This window comes from Cyprinodon tularosa, unplaced genomic scaffold, assembly GCF_016077235.1.
Source record: "Cyprinodon tularosa strain WSP-4 unplaced genomic scaffold, ASM1607723v1 ctg135, whole genome shotgun sequence".
Lineage (NCBI taxonomy): Eukaryota > Metazoa > Chordata > Actinopteri > Cyprinodontiformes > Cyprinodontidae > Cyprinodon > Cyprinodon tularosa.
This window is the reverse complement of record NW_024038168.1, coordinates 652,894-673,090: the sequence shown is the minus strand read 5'-3', so window position 1 is coordinate 673,090 and position 20,197 is coordinate 652,894. Positions and strand designations below refer to the sequence as shown.

Genomic DNA, 20,197 nt, shown 5'->3' with positions numbered 1-20,197 from the left:
GATGCGTTTGGCTCTTGGTTCAGAAGCATCCAAGTTAGACTCGCTTGAGATCTGTTAGATGTTGTTTAATGTGACCATGTAATCAGCAAACTTTCTTTCCTCTTGTTCAAAACGCTTTATTTTCCAAAATCAAAACAAACTTAAATTTTCTTACCGCAACATGACGTGACAGGCAGATCATTTCGGCTCATTTCGTTGCTTTTTTGCCACTCAAAGAAAACAACAATAATCATCAGAAGCGGTCAAAAACTGTATGGCTGCGTTGACTGAATCCAAAAGCTCACCCGGCCCCAATAGCCAACTCCAATATAATCCAGGTGCTGCAGTCACCTGTCCATAATGAAGGGGCGGAGGCGAGAAACAACGTAAATTATGAATGGCAGCAGAACACAACTAAACAAATTCATAATTTCATAATTAAGTCAGTCAACTTATACTTCAAACCAAAATATTTCATGTTCATATATATCATACCAAAACCAGACAAAAAAAATAGTAAACTAGAAATAAATATTCAATCATAAATCAAGCATTTGGCTCCAACATTCCGGCCCCTAATTGGCATGCAGGTACAAATGTCAATTACATAAAACAAAATAGAGGAGCCAAAGTCTCTTTTTTTTTTTTAAGTCTGTAAGTCTTCAAGTCAATTGTGTGTATGTTTACACTTCAGTCTCCACATGAAGCCTCCAGGAGAAGAACAAGCTTTGTTATAGGTCGACGGAGAGTGTTGGTCTTGGTCCGAACTTGCACCTGTCTTACAAATCCCTTGGCATCCGGAAAGGTTTCCGTTACTCGCCCCATTGAAGAACCTCTTGGAGCTGTATCGTCAATGATCAGGACAATATCCCCTTTTTCAAAGTTTTGTGTTTTCCTTGTCCATTTGTTCCTTTGTTGTAGTTCAGGCAAATATTCCTTTATCCACCTCTTCCAAAATAATTCTGCCATGTACTGAACTTGACGCCATCTTCTCCTGCTGTAGGAATCTTCTGGGCAGAACACTCCAGGTGGTATGGAAGGGTTTGTTTTGAGAAGTAGGAGATGGTTTGGTGTCAAGGGTTCCAAATCCATGGGGTCGTTTGATGATTTTGTGATTGGTCTGTCATTGATGATAGCCTCCACCTCGCAGAGTAAGGTGACGAGTCCTTCGTCGTCCAATGTTTGTTGGTTTAGGAGAGCACTGAGAATTCGTCTTATAGAACGAATTTGTCTCTCCCAGACTCCTCCATGGTGAGATCCTGCAGGTGGATTAAACAGCCAAGAGATGCCTTTTTTCAGTGCAGCAGTTTGAATCTGGGAATTGTTTAGAGTTTTTACAGCCTCACGGAGTTCACACTCTGCTTTAACAAGGTTGGTCCCATTATCTGACCTCATGACTTTAACAGGGCCTCTTCTGGAGACAAATCTTCGGATTGCATTAATGCAGGAACCAGTATTGAGATTATGTGCAATCTCTATGTGAACTGCCCTGATAGTGAGACATGTAAAAACAACTCCATATCGTTTGACAGTAGACCTTCCACGCTTTATGTTGAATGGGCCAAAGAAATCTACACCCACGTTGGTAAAAGGCGGTTCATCTGGACTGACCCTTTCCTTTGGTAAGTCAGCCATGATCTGCTCACCTTTCCTTACATTCATCCTCTTGCAGGGAACACATTTGGCGATCACCTTTCGAATTGCTGAAGTAGCTCCTGGAATCCAAAACTTTTGTCGCAAACGCGACAGAGTGTGACTTCTTCCATTGTGTCCAATATTCTCATGAATGTATCTAATGATGAGCTGTGTTACATGGTGGTTCTTTGGCAAGATAACAGGGTGTTTGGATTCTGATGGCATAGCAGACTTGCTTAATCTGCCACCAACTCTCATTAGTCCCTCCTGCAGAATTGGTGATAGTTTAAGGAGATGGCTGCTAGATTTCACAGCATTTCCTTTCCTTAAGGCAGTCATCTCTTCTGCAAAGTTTGTTTCCTGCAAGAACATGATGATTGCATCTTCTGCTTCTTGTAGTTCTTGCACAGAGAGAACTTGTTTTTCCTGTTTGTCCCTTTTATTTCCAAGAATATCCTTTTTCTTTGCAATAGCTGATGCCAGTAGAGCTTTGAAACGAAGAATCCAGGCTACTGCTCTTTTAAGGCGGGTACCAGTCAGAATACCACAACAGTATCCTACTAACAGCATTTCCACTCTCTTCTAGAACAGCAACGTTTGATACAAGCACTTTAATTTCTGGATCTTCAGGAGTGAGAATCAAATCTGAATCTGGTGTCTTGGGCCATTCCGATTCAGGTAGCTGAAGAAACGCTGGGCCTGAAATCCAAGTCATATGGTTTAAGAAGCTGGGTACAGAAACTCCTCTTGAAGCACAGTCAGCAGAATTCAGGCTGCTGTTCACATACCTCCACTGAGAAACATTGGAAGCAGATCTAATGGTTTCGACTCGATTGGCGACAAAGGTCTTAAATCTAGAAGTCTCATTCTTTATATATTTTAGCACTGATGTGCTGTCAGTCCAAAAGACTGATGGTACGAGAGGTACTTCAAGCTCCTCTTGTAACATCCGATCCATTCTCACAGCTACAGTTGCAGCTGTGAGCTCCAACCTTGGGATGGTTACAGGCTTTAGAGGAGCCACTCTAGCCTTGCCAATAACAAAGGCTAAGTGAACTTGTTGGTATTTATTTGTCATCCTCAAATAGGAGACCGTGCCATAGCCATTTTCGCTTGCATCAGCAAAATGGTGGAGTTGTGCTGAGTCCAGTTGTCCAAAACAATCAGGTTTGAGGCATCTCTTAACCTTGTAGTCTTTCAGCAAATTCATGTTTCTTAACCAGTTAGACCATTTTTGATGGAGACTTTCAGGAATCCTCTCATCCCATCCAAGCTTTAAATGGCAGAGTTCTTGTAAGATCTGTTTAGCAGGAAGGATGACTGGAGCAGCATTCCAAGTGGGTCAAAAATCGAACTAACCATTGATAAGATCCCACGATGAGTAAGTGGCTTGTCTTGGAGCTGAATTTTGAATTTAAATGAGTCCGTCTCAGTGCACCATTGTACACCTAGTGCTCGTTCGACAGGCAAGATATCTTGGTCAAAATCCAGGTCTCTGATTTCCTTGGCTCGGTTCTCCTCAGCTATGGAGAGAATCGGTGTTTTGCTATTGCTGATCCACTTGTTCAGCTTAAAACCTCCTCTGGCACATAAAGTACTCAGGTTTGATGCGAGCGTCAGGGCTTCATCGTCATTTTCTACAGATTTGAGACAATCGTCTACGTAGAAGTTTCTAAGTATTGTAGAGATGGTTTCTGAGTTGAAGTCCACCAAGTTCTCCTTTGCATACTGTCGCAGAGCAAAGTTTGCACAACTTGGTGAAGATGTAGCTCCAAATATGTGAACAACCATTTTGTACTCTTCAAGTTCTTTGCTCCAATCTCCATCTGGCCACCAGAGAAACCTTAAGAGGTCAGAGTCTACCTCTGGGACTCTTACTTGATGAAACATCCCTTCGATATCAGCCATGAAAGCAACAGGTTTCTGTCGAAATCTGGTGAGCACACCAACAAGACTATTGGTCAAGTCAGGACCTTGTAGCAGATGGATGTTCAAACAGGTACCCTGAAAGCTAGCACCACAATCAAATACCACCCTTAGCTTCTGTTTTTTGGGGTGGTAAACACCATGATGTGGTATGTACCAAATCTTCCTGCTCTGGCTTGTCTTAGCCTTGTCTTCAGGAGTTAATTTAACAGCAAAACCTTTGTTTAGGATGTCCGACATGAATGCTTTGTATTCTTCATAGAATTTGCTGTTCTTTGCAAACTTCCTCTTCAAGTTAAGTATCCTCTGTTCAGCTACATATCGATTGTTTGGAAATACAGTGTCATCATTCCTTAGTGGTAGACCAATACTATAATGTCCATTTACCAACTTAATGGACTTGGAGACACTGTCCATGAACAGTCTGTCCTCCTGTGACATTTCAAGGCGCTCCTCGTGTTGACGCTCTGGGAAGTCATTTTCAATTTGCTGTTGCATCACTTCATAAAGCTTGACAACAGAAATTCTACAAGCCATAACAATCTGTTTTCCATCCTTTGTCACATTTGTCTTTCGAAAAGGACCATTTACAGTCCAACCCAATGCAGTTTTAACAGCATATGGTCCATCTTTTTGGCTGCTTATAACTTTCCATGGCTCCAATGCCTTTGGAACATTGCTGCCAATCAGCAAACCAATATCAGCATCAATTTGAGGGAGTTTAACCTCTTTCAGATATGGCCATTGTTCCAGATCCTTTTCTGAAGGAATATTTTCCTTTTTTACAGGGATTTCCGTCTGCATATAAGTATCAGGCAAACCAATGTATTCATTGCTGTCCAAGCTGCATATTTCCAAATCAGACACAGTAGCTGTTTTGATGACTTGCTCTTTATTCATTGTGCGTAAAAGTATGTCAGTTGTCCTTCCAGTCAGTTGTAACTGTCTGAGCAGTGCCTTGGTACAAAAGCAATCAGTACTGCCTGGATCCAGGAAGGCGTTTGTCATGATGGATTTGTTATTTTTTTTATTTTTCACTTTAACAGGCACAATAGCCAGGATGGATTCAGATTCATCAGCCCCCATGTCGATCAATCCTTGTTCTTTATTCTTTATTTCCAACAGACCACTTATGATAGATTTTTCTTTATTGTCTTTGTGAGCAGTTATTGCCTCACTCTTGGTAATATGCAAAGTGGTGGGGTGTTTGAGTAAACACACTTGACATGTTAGCCTTTGAGAACACACTTTGCTCATGTGCCCAGCCTCCAGACATCCAAAACATACCCCTTTTTTCTTGAGGAACTCCAACTTTTCTTTGTGGGCTTTCTTCATTAATTTGGAGCAGGAATTAAGTTTGTGAAACCCATCACAAAATAAACAAAGCTTGCTAGCTCCTTTAATAGCAGATGTACCCAGAGAAGTGTTGCTCTCCGTTGTGGGCTCTGTGACTGGTGTTACACTAGTGACAAAACCACTTTTGCTCCTATTCTCCCTGCCAGCCCTTGGCATTTGCTGCATATTTGAGCTACCTCTTGTAGTTGGAGTTATCTCCTTTAAACTGCCAAATACTGGGTGAGATGCTATTTGAGCCTGCTTATCCACAAACTGCACCAAATCTGAAAATCTAGCTCTTCTTCTACTTTGGTCCTGTAGTTCCCAGACTTTGAATCTCCATTTTTCTTTTAGTTTGAAAGGAAGCTTTGAGATTATGGTTTTTATGTTGGCTGGATGGTCCATTTCTTCCAAATAGTCCACAGTAGTCATAGCATTGAGGCAGCCATTTAGAAATAATGAAAAACTTTTTAATGCTTCAGCATCTTCCACCTTTAAAGCTGGCCAGTTAAATGCTCTATTTAGGTAGGCTGTTGCGACTGTATAGTCATCTCCAAAGTGTTTTTTTAGCAGTCTTTTTGCCTCCTCATATCCTCTGCTGGGTGGCATATACTGGCAGCTGCGCACCAGCTCTTGTGGTTTGCCAGTTGTAAATTGCTCCAAAAAGTGAAGTCTGTCTTTGGGATTGTCTGTGCGCTCCTCAATTCCATGCTCAAAGGCTCTCATGAAAAATTGATATTCCAGTGGATCACCTTTGAAAACTGGTATGGTGAGCGATGGTAACAATGACATATTTTGTTGTTTTACAAGAGCCTCTGTTATTTTGTTTTGTTTTTCCATGATTTCAGACAAGTTGTGTAAGTTTTCATTTCTTTGTTTAGGCATGGAATCAGATTTTTCTACAATCACAGGTGTGTGTTGTTGTTGCACAGTCTTCTTCTGCAGTTGCATGTCTTGTCTCCATGAGTACTGCATATTTTCATCCCTGACAGTTTGTTGTGTAATTTTTGGTCTCACCACTTGGGGCTGTTGCACTTGATCTGGTAAAGACTCATGAGCACATGGAATCTGAACAGCATTTTCAAAGTATGAATTCATCCCATCCTTTCCATCTGATGCTTCAGAGCCTTGTTTTGATCCCAAAGCCTCAAGTACATTGATTTTTGCTATTGCAGCTGCAAGCTCTGTTTCCAGTTCCAGTTGTTCTTGCCTTTTTTTTAATTGTTCTTGTTGTGCCTCAAGCTCATGCTTTTTAGTTAGGGCTGCGACCCGTTCTATGATAGCAGCTCTTTCTGCTTCTGCCTTTATGCGAGCATATGAAGTGGCTGAAGTGCTTGATGCACGAGACTTTGATTTAGCCTTTGATGTTGGGGCATTTGAAACACTGTCATTAGGGCAGATGTCATCAGAGTTTACAACACTGGGTTGCTTTCCATGTCCAACAATAGAGGATAAAGTCCTTTGACATCCATTTTTAACATTTGGTCCAATTTCACATAACCACATTTGCACATCCTGTCCAAAATCAGTACATTTGTCAATTGTTTGCTTAAGCCATTGACTTTGCTTTTCAAATTCCTTTTCCGGCAGAAAATCCTTCAGTGATTTTTGACATTCACATGCTTCATCACAAAGTTTGTTCATTTCATCCAAAAGACCTCTTATTCTAGTTGCATTTTCATTTGATTGCATGAGCTCTTTCATTGTTTCCATTAGCTTTTTGGATTGTTTGCATTTTGAGTTTCTTGATTTTTGAGTGTTTGCCAAAAGCAGCTCCAAACCCTTTGCAGTGTGTTTAATAACCCTTTTTTCCTTTTGAAGTTCCATACAAGTTTCATCTTCCATTTCCGTGCGTGGCTTAACACCGCCCTCTGGTGACTGAGGTTTAGAAAGACTTTTTGCCATGACATCTTCATCCATTTTCATTTGTTCAAACCACTTTGTTCAGACAAAGACACAGATGAAATCCTCTTTTGAAATTTTAAGCATTGATGATATATTTTATTTCCACAGATGATAGTTTGCGTTCAGTTTGAGTTCACTAATGCATTGGTGGAGAATTCTCATTTTAATTAACGTCTTTGTGCGTAGGCGTGTCCATACGCTTCATTCATTCATGATTCCGGTTGTCAGGGAAACATTTGCTCCGCAGTCCGTGCACATAAACGTATTGCACAATTTTCTTGGAGTTGAATTGTTGTGTGCCCCACTTGACTTCACAACAAGCTGCCGACGTTCCTCATGCAGTTAAGTTTTTGACGAAATAATAGCGCAATCTTTCCAATAAAGATGCGTTTGGCTCTTGGTTCAGAAGCATCCAAGTTAGACTCGCTTGAGATCTGTTAGATGTTGTTTAATGTGACCATGTAATCAGCAAACTTTCTTTCCTCTTGTTCAAAACGCTTTATTTTCCAAAATCAAAACAAACTTAAATTTTCTTACCGCAACATGACGTGACAGGCAGATCATTTCGGCTCATTTCGTTGCTTTTTTGCCACTCAAAGAAAACAACAATAATCATCAGAAGCGGTCAAAAACTGTATGGCTGCGTTGACTGAATCCAAAAGCTCACCCGGCCCCAATAGCCAACTCCAATATAATCCAGGTGCTGCAGTCACCTGTCCATAATGAAGGGGCGGAGGCGAGAAACAACGTAAATTATGAATGGCAGCAAAACACAACTAAACAAATTCATAATTTCATAATTAAGTCAGTCAACTTATACTTCAAACCAAAATATTTCATGTTCATATATATCATACCAAAACCAGACAAAAAAAATAGTAAACTAGAAATAAATATTCAATCATAAATCAAGCATTTGGCTCCAACATTGGCAGTGTTGAGCTTCAGTCACAGCCTCAGTAAAGGAAATAAAAGTCCTTCAATACCTTACTGATTGTTTTCCTTTGGAGGTGTTTCTATGTTTTCACTTAACACCGAAGGAACGCTGACGGACACTAGCAAACACATTCAAATTCACATTTGCTAAATACATTCAAGTAAATCCTGACACATTGCACCACATAAAATGTGAGAAAGAAAAGGAAAACTGAGTGCTGAGGTATGTCCTTACTCCACAGTGAACAGCTTGCATCCTCATGTTATGCGGATGTATTTGCACACACAATGTTTGGGGTCATACAGGTGCAAAGGTTAAAACAGGAACAGCTCTTCACAAACCTCAGAGTGTATATGTACAAAACACCATGTGATGAGTTCAAATAAGGTAAACGTACTGCCAAGGAGCTGGAAGACAAATGCATTTACTGTTTCATTAAAAAAAACGACATTGTTCTCTCACAGAAGATAAATGTGTTCAGAGATTTTTTTATTTAATCTAATCCACAGGTTTGAGAGCTTGATAGAATTCCCTAAATAAAAACTTGTGCTCAAGTTTTCTTTTTCAGGATTTTTTTTTGGTCAATTGAAATGGCACCTAAGATGTAAATACACTCACCGGCCACTTTATTAGGTACCCCATGCTAGTAACGGGTTGGACCCCCTTTTACCTTCAGAACTGCCTCAATTCTTCGTGGCATAGATTCAACAAGGTGCTGGAAGCATTCCTCAGGGAGTTTGGTCCATATTGACATGATGGCATCACACAGTTGCTGCAGATTTGTCAGCTGCACATCCATGATGCGAATCTCCCATTCCACCACATCCCAAAGATGCTCTATTGGATTGAGATCTGGTGACTGTGGAGGCCATTTGAGTACAGTGAACTCATTGTCATGTTCAAGAAACCAGTCTGAGATGATTCCAGCTTTATGACATGGCGCATTATCCTGCTGAAAGTAGCCATCAGAAGTTGGGTACATTGTGGTCATAAAGGGATGGACATGGTCAGCAACAATACTCAGGTAGGCTGTGGTGTTGCAACGATGCTCAATTGGTACCAAGGGGCCCAAAGAGTGCCAAGAAAATATTCCCCACACCATGACACCACCACCACCAGCCTGAACCGTTGATACAAGGCAGGATGGATCCATGCTTTCATGTTGTAGACGCCAAATTCTGACCCTACCATCCGAATGTCGCAGCAGAAATCGAGACTCACCAGACCAGGCAACGTTTTTCCAATCTTCTATTGTCCAATTTCGATGAGCTTGTGCAAATTGTAGCCTCAGTTTCCTGTTCTTAGCTGAAAGGAGTGGCACCTGGTGTGGTCTTCTGCTGCTGTAGCCCATCTGCCTCAAAGTTCGACGTACTGTGCGTTCAGAGATGCTCTTCTGCCCACCTTGGTTGTAACGGGTGGTTATTTGAGTCACTGTTGCCCTTCTATCAGCTCGAACCAGTCTGGCCATTCTCCTCTGACGTCTGGCATCAACAAGGCATTTCCGACCACAGAACTGCCGCTCACTGGATGTTTTTTCTTTTTCGGACCATTCTCTGTAAACCCTAGAGATGGTTGTGCGTGAAAATCCCAGTAGATCAGCAGTTTCTGAAATACTCAGACCAGCCCTTCTGGCACCAACAATCATGCCACGTTCAAAGTCACTCAAATCACCTTTCTTCCCCATACTGATGCTCGGTTTGAACTGCAGGAGATTGTCTTGACCATGTCTACATGCCTAAATGCACTGAGTTGCCGCCATGTGATTGGCTGCTTAGAAATTAAGTGTTAATAAGCAGTTGGACAGGTGTACCTAATAAAGTGGCTGGTGAGTGTAGTTCCTTCAGGAAGTGAAACTCTTCTTGAGGCACAGACGGCTGCACTAAGTTGCTTAATGAATCTTCCATAAACTGAACAAACCCTCTCAATGCCACCAATTCTGTCATCTTTTCCTACTACAGCTTTTTTATCCCACTCAACTTTTCTATAACCGTTTAAACTTCTGTATTTAAATTATTTAGACGCATTGCTCATAGATTTGATTTAATCTTGATGATTGTGGCTCAGAACTGATGGAAACCAAAGATGGTGTAGTAAGAATTTGTCAGAAGAGAGATGTCAGCCCATTAAAGAAGATGTATTTTTTAATGAAACCTCTGAAAACAAATTCACTTTATTTCTTGAAAAGCATATGCATTCTTCACCTGCTTTTCATTTAACTGTGAAGATAAAATATCAACCTTAAAGGTGTAGTGGAGGATCTTCCTGTATGTTTGAAAATACCTGCTCTGTCCAGATAAAAAAAGTGCACATGCACAACCCTGTACCAGCTTCAGAGAGGGAACACCTATTAACGTGTGCAAGAGCATGCTAAAGCCCATTTCTCCTCGTTTTACTAGCAGTGATGTGAAATGGATTACTCCAAATCACATGCAAAAACTTTACCGGTCAAGTGGAAACTTTGCAACCGAGGTATCAGTGGGAAGCTGTGGGACCCGTGCTTTCAATGTACGCCATTACGTGGAAGAATTTCCCAAAAACACTCTGGTCTTGTTTCATATGAGGCCTTTCTATTCTTCTCATACACTTTTTCTCTTACGACCCTCAGCCATTTTCAAAGAAACGTGGTGAGAAAGGTGAGCTTCAATGACAGTCTGAAACCGTAGCTCACCACAGATAAAAAGTGCGGAAAAAGATAGTTAATGGGACGAGCATGTAGGACGGCCTTACGTAAACTTATCAACAGAATGATTGACAATTAGGAGGACCACTTATTTTGATGATCCACCCGGAAAAAGAACATCCTCTACTATATCTTTTAAGATGACTTTTAAAGTTCTTAAAACTCTTGGAATGCTAACTTTGAATATTTTGGAACAAATAATGTTCCAAAAAAGTAAAAAAAATTGGACTCTGTTTCCAAGTTTTGAAGATGTTTCACTTCACGTCCAGGACCTTTTTTAATTAAAAAATGTTTTTGAATTCATTTTTGAGTTGACAAAGCTTCCTGGATGGGAGTTTTGGAATGACTATGACCTGGATGGCTGAGAATCTTTACCAGCAACAAATAACGTTGATATTCTCAGAGGCAATACAACAATAAAGGAGTTAAACCAGCAGATGAACTGACATTTTGCATGGAGTAGAAAGTGAATAGTGGAGCAGCAGAGCTCTCTGCTTCTTGTTAAAGCGTAGCAACAGAGACCAACAAAGGCTTCAGAGCTTCACGGCGCCTAAAGCGCACCTCTGAAGCCCCCTGAGATCTCCTGTTTTCAAAGAATCCTGTGGTCTCGTTCCCTTCCTTGCTCAGAAGTTCGATCCCCGTAGAGCTCTTAGCTGCCCACATCCTCTCACTTTAAGACCCCCGCCAGGCCGCCATGTACCCTTAAACATTTAAAAAGAGCTTAGCTTAAAGGCTCATCTGTGGATAGTGCAGCAATTGTTCACAGTTGTCATTCACAATGAACAGAAATGCAAAGCGAGGTACTAATTTAATACATCAATACGTTTTTTTTGCTCAACAAAAGGAATTCACAGTGCAGATTCTTGCAAAACTATCTGTACTGGAATTTAATGTTGACGGTTTTGTAAGAGACATTAAAATGAGACATTATGACAGATTTTCTGCAGCGGAGCTCAAACGTCTCAAAAGACAATCCAGGCATTTTCCTTAAAGTAAAACTTCAATACCTTTTCAACCTTGTAGTTATTTTAAAATGTTTATCTTTTAACTTATTTTTGTCAGATCTTAGCTACAGCTTTTTTTTTTGTTTCTTTTTTTCTTTGTTTTTCTGCCTATTTCAAAGTTCACTTCTTTACAATGCATCTGATGGGATAAAGCAATAGAATATTAGTGTGCCAGTGCTCTTTATTTATTTATTTTTTAGCACCAAAGTTAAATATTTCACATAACATAGCGCAGTTCTTAAACTAAAGTTCCTCTTGGAAACCGGTTTCTATGCATTAGTGTGGAGTCATCCCGACCTTGGATCAGAACTAACCCAGGTAGCTCCAAGTTTTTAAACACTGAAGCATAGACTAACTGCTAATCCCATGTTTAACGAAGCCGATGTTTGTTAGAGACAGCGGTGCCTCTTGTGTAAATAGGTTTTTTGGGCAAACTTTTCTTTCTGCTCCCACCCTCCACAGTGTCATGCAAACACATGCACTACCAAAACAAAATCTGTCCTGCATAATTAAGAAACCTTTCCATCACGTAACATAACAAAACCATTAGCCATTATAAAAAAAAACAAAAAACAAAAAAACTAATAGATATGGTCCAAAGTTATTCTTGCCTCTGGTATATAAAGCAATCTTAATTATGACATGTTTATTGATGGGAAGTAGTATTAACCACCTGATTAGACTCTGAGGAAATTTCTGAAGATTTAGGATTATGGTGATGGCAATGAGGCCTTTCAGCCCCATACTTGTAGCTCTGCATCAAAGATACACCCTCCGTAAAAAACAATGCTCAGCAGATTAAACTATTTTTGACAGGCTATTACTGATTTCATTTTTTTAGACATCGATTAAAAACAGATAAATACAATCTACTCTCCATATATATTGGTTTTACAGCCTTATCTTTTCAGAGGTGCCCGTTTGTTTTTCCAAAGCAAAAAAACTCACTTAAAGTAATCCTCAATCTAGATCTGCAAGGATTTTAAATAATTTGGGACTTCAGTATCATTAATGAATAAACTTATCTATTTGGTTTTTTATCTCTTTCACCCAGCTGTAAAATTAAACTAAGATTGGTAGGCATCCATTGCCTTGCCCAAGGATACTCTGTAAGCTTTAGCTTTACCACATGTCAAACCTCAGAATGAGCAGCAGCTGTCTCTTAAAAACATATTTGATCTGAAGAATGATCTGACCCACAATTGACTTTATTTCTCACTGCTATAGCAATGTTTTTATATCTTAAAGTGTTAAAATAATCATTATTAAACCGTTTATAAGAGATTAATCCCTCAGGAGCCTTTGTTCTGTTCATAATTTTAGTCTTAGATCATGAAGCTGTGTTTCTTTAACCAGCATTTTAACGTACAGGCTTTCTTTGTGAGCAATTTCACATTGTCTGATTGAATAGTAAACTCTCCCTTTGTTGGTTTGACTAATATAAACTATGCCAGCAATGCGGGGCATCAGGGAAACGGATCCACATGTCTCCCAGCACCACTTACGCTAGCAGTAAAGCGAGGACCTGCTTTACTGTTCAGCTCTAGTGTTTTGAATAAAAATAGACGTTTCAGCTAGACTTGAGGAAGCTTTTTACTCTACTTTGGTAAAAAGATCAATGACGCATCTCATGCAGCCAACGCTTTGTACAGAAATATAATTGGCCCCATATTCAGATACAAATAAAGCAGCAATAGCATTGCTCTCTAGGTACAGTAGGTGATCACTAATCAAACCACACAGGCTGTTAGTTGAACAAGGACATGCATGCTTTGAAAAGAGGGAATTCAAATATGACAAAACGATGTAGTCTGAGGCTTAAAAAAACAAAACAGAAGTAATTCTAATTTGAGGGCGTTTTTGATCGAGGTGGAGCTGAAAGATGAACTTGATCTGAAATCTCTTTGGTTTTTACAGCTGCTCTCTTTAAAAGAAAAAAAAAACACTTGAGCTATGGTGCAGCTTGTGTTCTTCTAGAAACAGCAGATTTCATGGTTAAAGGTCTTGCTTAATATATGAAAACATTCAGTTTGTCACAAAAATGTTGATTCTCCAAAAGGCGACTAGTAAAGCGGAGCTCTAAACCCCCTCTGATGATCAAAACTGGAAGATTACAACGTCTAGTCTTAATAAGTCTTTTCACTTGCTTTTTGTGGTCTTATGAGGAAATAGAACAAATAATTACATGTAAACAGTGGCAAGGATTTTTTTTTTATTGATCACTAATCAATAGAAGTCTCTATATGTCAGAGTTCCCTCTCCTCGCTGTGCGTTGAGTTTCTAAAGCTGCACGCAGGGCTCCACCAAACTGTAGGTCATGCACCTGGTCCAGACCACAGCTGCAAACTGCTGCTTTGGTAATATACTCTTTTATTGTTTGATATGCGCAATCGTGGCAGCACTTATCATTACAATGTGTGTTCATCTGTTTATAATGATCTGGATGATATGAGACACTTCATCCTTAAAGTCAAAGACCAAATCAAACTCGTTTTTAAGTGCCTTCAAACTGATCAATTAATCAAGCCCATATTTAGTCAAAGCAATTTAAATACATGTAAAATGCAAATTGTGTTCACACCGTGTTTGTCCAACCATCCTGTTTTTTGCAGGACCAATCTGATTAGCCCTCAGTCTGTCACACATGGGTGGTAACTTTAGGCAGACGGGCCTGTTAGCTCAGTTCCTCCCATCTTCTTTGACTGACAGGCAGATAGCACGAACAGAAAGTGTCAGCACCTACCTTCATCTACCACTCTCCTCTTTTACACAGACTGGGGACTTAACAAAATGTATTCACCGCCGCTGGCCTGGTTTCTGCTGACAACTTCCATCTGGACATTAAGTAAGAGCACATGATATTTCTGTTGTATTGCTCAAAGTGATGTTAACGTTCTCCCTCCGTAAGAGGCCCTTTAGTGTAGGATACCGTTGTCGGCTCAAACTGATGCTGGTCTGTTATTTAACTTTACAAGCTTCTTCTAGCGGGTGTTTCGGATAAATCTTATAATGTGGGATACCCAAATAATTTGACCCTAACCCTAAAGAAATTATCTAGTATTAAAGCTAATTGTTCTTTTTTGTTAGATTATTGATTTGCTTATGGCAGGAGGCCTACATAGAGGTCAGTTTATTCTTAAAATTGCATCCAAACAAATTGTAATTATACCGTGTATCGCCGTCAACTGGATATATTTTTAGATTAATCATGTGTTTTCTTGAATTTTTGCATATCATGAATATTTCATAGGAAAAAAAATATATAGAAAAAAGGACTTATCTAGCGAACGTTAACTTATCCTGCACTGTCGACTGCTTACCTTTACTTATTACCTACAATCAGAAATTGCAAAAAGGTATATAGATATGCACAGAGATCTTTTAAAAAACATAGTGAAAGCATGTTTCATAGCTGATTGTGAGATATCATTGAATAAGTCTTCCTATTCAGGTTTTTCTGGAAAAATTACGTACATTCTAGGTTGATTTTCCTCCGTGCCAAATTTAACCCTCTCTAAATTAGACATTTTGTTGCAGTTGTTGTGATTGCTGTATATCAGTACATTTGGCTGTATTTATGTTGTTTTCACAATTAGTGTTTATTTCGCATTCATATGTAGGAAATATCTTACAGCAGCCACAAACGCGTACAAACAACAAACGCTTGACTCAACAGTACAGGCCTCAAAGTAAAATTTAAAGATCTATCTAGGTTTTTTGCTCTTTGATTTTTTTTAGGCCTTTAAAAACAGAAAAACCCTAAATAATCTTAGCTAGCCTTCAAACTTTTCAATGGTTGACACTCTTTTTTATGATCTTGTACTTTCTTTCTTTACTCTCCAGGTTGGAGCCAGATCATGCCACCAGAAACCACCAAATTCGTATTCCCTAAGATCAACAGCACAGAGAGTATCGATTGTGAATGTAGTTCTTCAGACTGTGCCAGTGTCTACTGGTACCGAGCTGTTCCCAGTGTGGGCAAAGTAGAATATATAGGCCGATGCAACAATGCGGAACGTTTTGTCTTTGGGCCAGCGTACGAAAAGCAACAGAGTCGCTTCAAATGTAGCAAGAGGAGCTCGGGTTTTGCCCTGCGCATCATCAACGTGAATAAAGGGGATGCAGGGATTTACTCATGTGTCCTAACGTTAAAAGACTCAGTTGAAAAGTTTAACCCTGGGACAGTTTTACGGCCAGGAGGTTTGTATACAAAGGTTATCAAAGAAAAAAGTGTATGGTATAATAAGTATATTTTGATAAGGGTTGTGTTGCCTACGTATATCTATCTATATATATCTATCTATATATCTATTTATCTATCTATCTATCTATCTATATATATATATATATATATATATATATATATATATATATATATATATATATCAGGACAATGCAATTACATTTAGGTTCTCAAGTTGTTCAACTATTTATTATTAATTCGTGAAAACATTCTAAACCAATCCGAAGAATAAAGTTTCCACAAACTTTTTTCTCCTGTTCATTTTCTACCAGAAATTAGAGTTTGCTTAATAAAATATTACTTCAGTGCTTTTATAGCTGGACACACACAGCCAGATACAATCAGTGCCATCACCATCATAGGTCTTATACATATTTTGGAAGAACCACCCTGTGAAACTTATAGCAGGTTCTTAAAAACGTAATAAATAAATGATAAAAGGTTTTATGCCGATAAACTCAGATGTCATCTTTGGATTTTCTTATGGCTGTTCAGACTTTTTTCATTAGCGCACATAGATGTCCACTGAAGGAAATAGTAAAGAAATACAAGAAAAGGCGCTTTGGTGCAAAAGTTCATTGCCACGGAAGAGTCCTATAAAGCGTAAGCTAGCAAGAAAACAAATATATCTTAATGATTCTTTATTAAAAAGTTAAAGGTGCTGCACCCTCAGCATTTATTGGTTCATTTTGATGAATGTGTGTAAAAAAAACCCACAACTTTAAAAGCAATCTGTATACATACTGTACATGTATTTGAAACCAAAAACCTGGTGCAAACATCAAGAAAATGTTTTAAATAAACACGTCTTTCCTATTTTCAAAGGTGCTTAAGAGAAACTGAGATCTTGAGAGATTTCATTTTTGTGTCCCCCAGAAAAGAGGTGGTCATAGATTTCTATTGAAAAGGTCCTGGACAATGTCTTTTCTGGGGGACATAAAGATGAAATTGCAAAGATTTCAGTTTCTTTACCACTCTTGAAAATAGGAAAGATAAGAGAACATGACATACAAATAAAATGTAGTGCTGATCAAAATATTGCTAATTTATTCCCTCTGCATTATCACCAAGAATAATTTGAAATTCACAAAGAATTGTATAACAACTGTATAAAGTGCCACGTTTAAATGTTATCTCAATAACTTGTATTCACTTCTTTGATACACTTCTGTTTAGAATAGCAGAAAAGGCTTTAGGAGGATAAGAAAAAGCAACTCAGTCATTTTATTACCAAAAATATTTGTTTCCAGATTAACCTTTAAAAAAAGGTTAGACAATCAAAATCTAACTTTATTTTCAGGAGTTGGGCACTCTGCTGAGTATCCAGGTTTTTAAATGAATAGTTATCACAAGATTAAGTCATGATTAAGATTTAAGATTTAAAAGATTAACATTAAAAGGGAAAACCTTCACTTTGGCTGCGCTTACTGTGAACGAAAGGACTGACCTGCTAAGAAACAGCCGTAATGTTTAACAAAGTGAGATTTTCTGCAGCAATAAAGTACGTTAAAGGGAGGCTTTCCATAGATCTTTAGTTGCAGTACTAAATGAATGGATGTAACTTTAATAATTCATGTTTAAAGATGTCTTTCAATCCTTGTTTGTATGTTTGTTGTGTTTGTTTCCTGGCAGAGATCCCTCCAACGACACCTCCAGTCACAAAGGCTAAACCCAAACCCAGATGTCCCTGCAATCGGAAGACGCCACCACAGGGTATCTGAGTTTTTACGGCACTTTCAATACTATGATTGTCATTAGGATACAAGCTCATTATTCCCGGATTGGAATCACATCGGAATAAGAAAAGACAATGTATGAGAGGCAACCAAAACAAATCAAATGTATGTTTACTCCAGATGGCTGTGCCTCTCTGGTTCTTTGGCCGCTTGTCGGAGTCGCTGTGGGCCTGGCTCTGGGTCTTCTATGCTTGCTCTATTACTTCAGCCGTAAGTAGTTTTATTCTTTTATAAACAGTCACATAAGAAAAAGTACTTCCTGCTGAACAACAGCATCTCAAACTAAATGGCAGGATACAATTTAGATATTTGGATTCAAAATAGATTTATTTTTGTTTTTAACATGTTTTTTGGGGGGGTGGTTTCTACCAGGGTTGCCCAAAAAATGCCACCACCACTTTGTAAAGTAAGTCCAGATGTGAAAAAAATCTAATTCTGATATGACAAATAGTACATTATTTTCTATTCTGTTTCTATTAGCATTCTTTATTACCGCCATAAACTGGATCAGCTCATATTGCTTTTTTGTTGTGTTTTCCATCATTAAGGAAGAGGCTGATGAGCTAAAGCAGCTTGTTTCCCACTTTTACTGGACCTTAAGTAAGCACCCTGTCCATGTAACATGACTTTTGATTATTATGTTATTATTATTATTATATTTCAAGTCTAACAAAACTTTTTCTTCTGATTACAGATTCTGGACTGCTTTACTGAAGCTCTGCGTGACACGAACCAAAGATGCTAAAAGCAGTTTCTTTCTGAAGGAAACGTGTGATGCTGGACACAGCTTTGTAACATATTGTCATATATTAAGACCTTTCTACTGTATATTCCATAATTCAGGCACCTTTCATCTTGAATGTTTCGGTTACTTTTTCTACTGTAGATTTATTTTAATTTAGTTATTTCAGCCTAACCTGAACATTTAACACTTTGGGGAAATTACTGTTACATCAGGACCAAAAGGGTGTACATTATCTACCTATGAATAATAGTTTTTTTTAGGTAATATTCAGGAAAGTCAGCAAAATATTTAAAGCAAACTTGTTGCTCAGGATGCTAATTTACACTGTTTCCTCCATGGTGCATTTCTTGGTGTTTCCGTAATATTTGTGCAGAAATGTTGTACGTTGGCCTTTTAATCTCCGTATCTCAGAGTTGTTGTTTCATATGTAAGTTGCATTTTTGTTTGATATAATAAAGTTGTGCTTTTCTAACCAATGGCAGAGTGGTAAGGGATAATTACTGGAGATTTTTTCTTTCCACTGTTGGTACATGCATGTTCAGTGAGATGGATTGCTTTAAAGTCAGTGAGACAAAGCTAGATTTATGCAGGAAGAATGAGTCCTGCAAATTACTGACTCAATGCGGTTTGTTGGGTTTTCATGAATAAAAAACGTATAAACCAATATTTCTGTTTGATTTAATTGAACTGACTCTATAACGTGCCGTAAGATTACATGTAGAGATGTAAAGTTATAAAAATAGACTGCGCTACATTGACTTATATAAGAGGTCAAGCACTGCAGGCTATCAGTGTCACCTTGGGGTTCAGTTTTAAATGAGCAGTAAGTTATTTTGTGTTCGCGTTCGGAGAGGTTTGGAAGTGGGTGTTGTACTTCCAATCGTCAATATTGTGTTCAGCGGAAGTTGAGTAGGTGAGTGACAAGGTTTGGTTTCTTCTACTTTTGATGCTTAAACTTACCTCATATTTGGTTTCTGTTTTAGTTGCATCCAATTTGTGCGTATGAGCTTTACTGTAGGTACAGGGTTTAAGGTCAATTTCAGCAAAATGTGTGTGTACTTTACAAACACACACATTTAGTCACATACGCATTCACACCTGTGTGACTGAGGAGAGCAAAGCCTCAGCTGAGCTGGTGGCGGTGCGGGTCTTGGGGGGTGTGTGCAGCCCCCTTTTCCTGTGTGCTGGAGACAAAGAGCCATGTTCACGGAGATGCTATCGCTTTGCTTAGCTTTGAGCTCCACATCTCGTCTCTGAAACAAAGCAACCGCAAAAAGCACCACACACAGAACCACAAGCACTTACAGGTTCATAGAAACAGTAAGAGGAAGACATGAAGGCTCTTCACATATGAAAAACACACCAACAATGGTTGGAATGAATGAAACAAAATTATAAAGTTTGTCTAAATATATTTATTAAATTGCATCATCACAAAAAATGTATTTTATACAATATTTAAGCAAATTATGATAAATATATGTTTGAGCAGATTCCTGTTGTCCAGTTGTCTAGTGGTATTGCTGCAGTAATAATAATAACATAGGGTAAAAACATGTCAAATGAGGCCAAACAATTTTGTACAGTGAGTGAACAAACAAAATACATTTTAAAATGGCTTAAGATCTCAATAAAACAAATCCTTCATAATATTTAAGTTCATCAAAGTTTTTAGACATTTCCAAGAGAAAGAAATACCATTTCAGAATATAAAACCGTAACGCATCAGACATTCTCACTGTACCTTTTCTATTCTTTATAGAGAGTCTCTGAGCAATTACATCAGGTTTTGGGAAAAAAAAAATCATACCATTCCTACAGTTTAAAAGTCTTTATTATGATATCCTTTACCAATTGTTAAAAAACAAATTCAGAGTTTTTTCCTGGCTGTGATCGACAGACTCCCACAGGTCCGCCTCCACCTTTCTGTTGCTTCACACTGCCTGTTAGCTGGCTGAAATAAGGATACTTCATTTTTGCTTTGAAAAACTGTAAACTTGCTTGTGAGACAATTCATAGTAGCTTTGTAGAACTACAGGTGGACCGGCCATTATTTTTTCCCCTACACTTTT

The 20,197-nt window shown here is 38.7% G+C and overlaps 1 long non-coding RNA gene across 1 annotated transcript; it reads right to left on the bottom strand.

Annotated features, from left to right (window-relative positions):
- LOC119778568 lies at positions 1-7,417 on the bottom strand. The gene is made up of 4 exons (XR_005280086.1): positions 7,318-7,417; positions 285-330; positions 155-198; positions 1-51 (listed from the first exon to the last, which is right to left on the bottom strand). It is a non-coding gene; the product is annotated as an uncharacterized LOC119778568 (long non-coding RNA).
- Between the last annotated feature and the right edge of the window lie 12,780 nt (positions 7,418-20,197).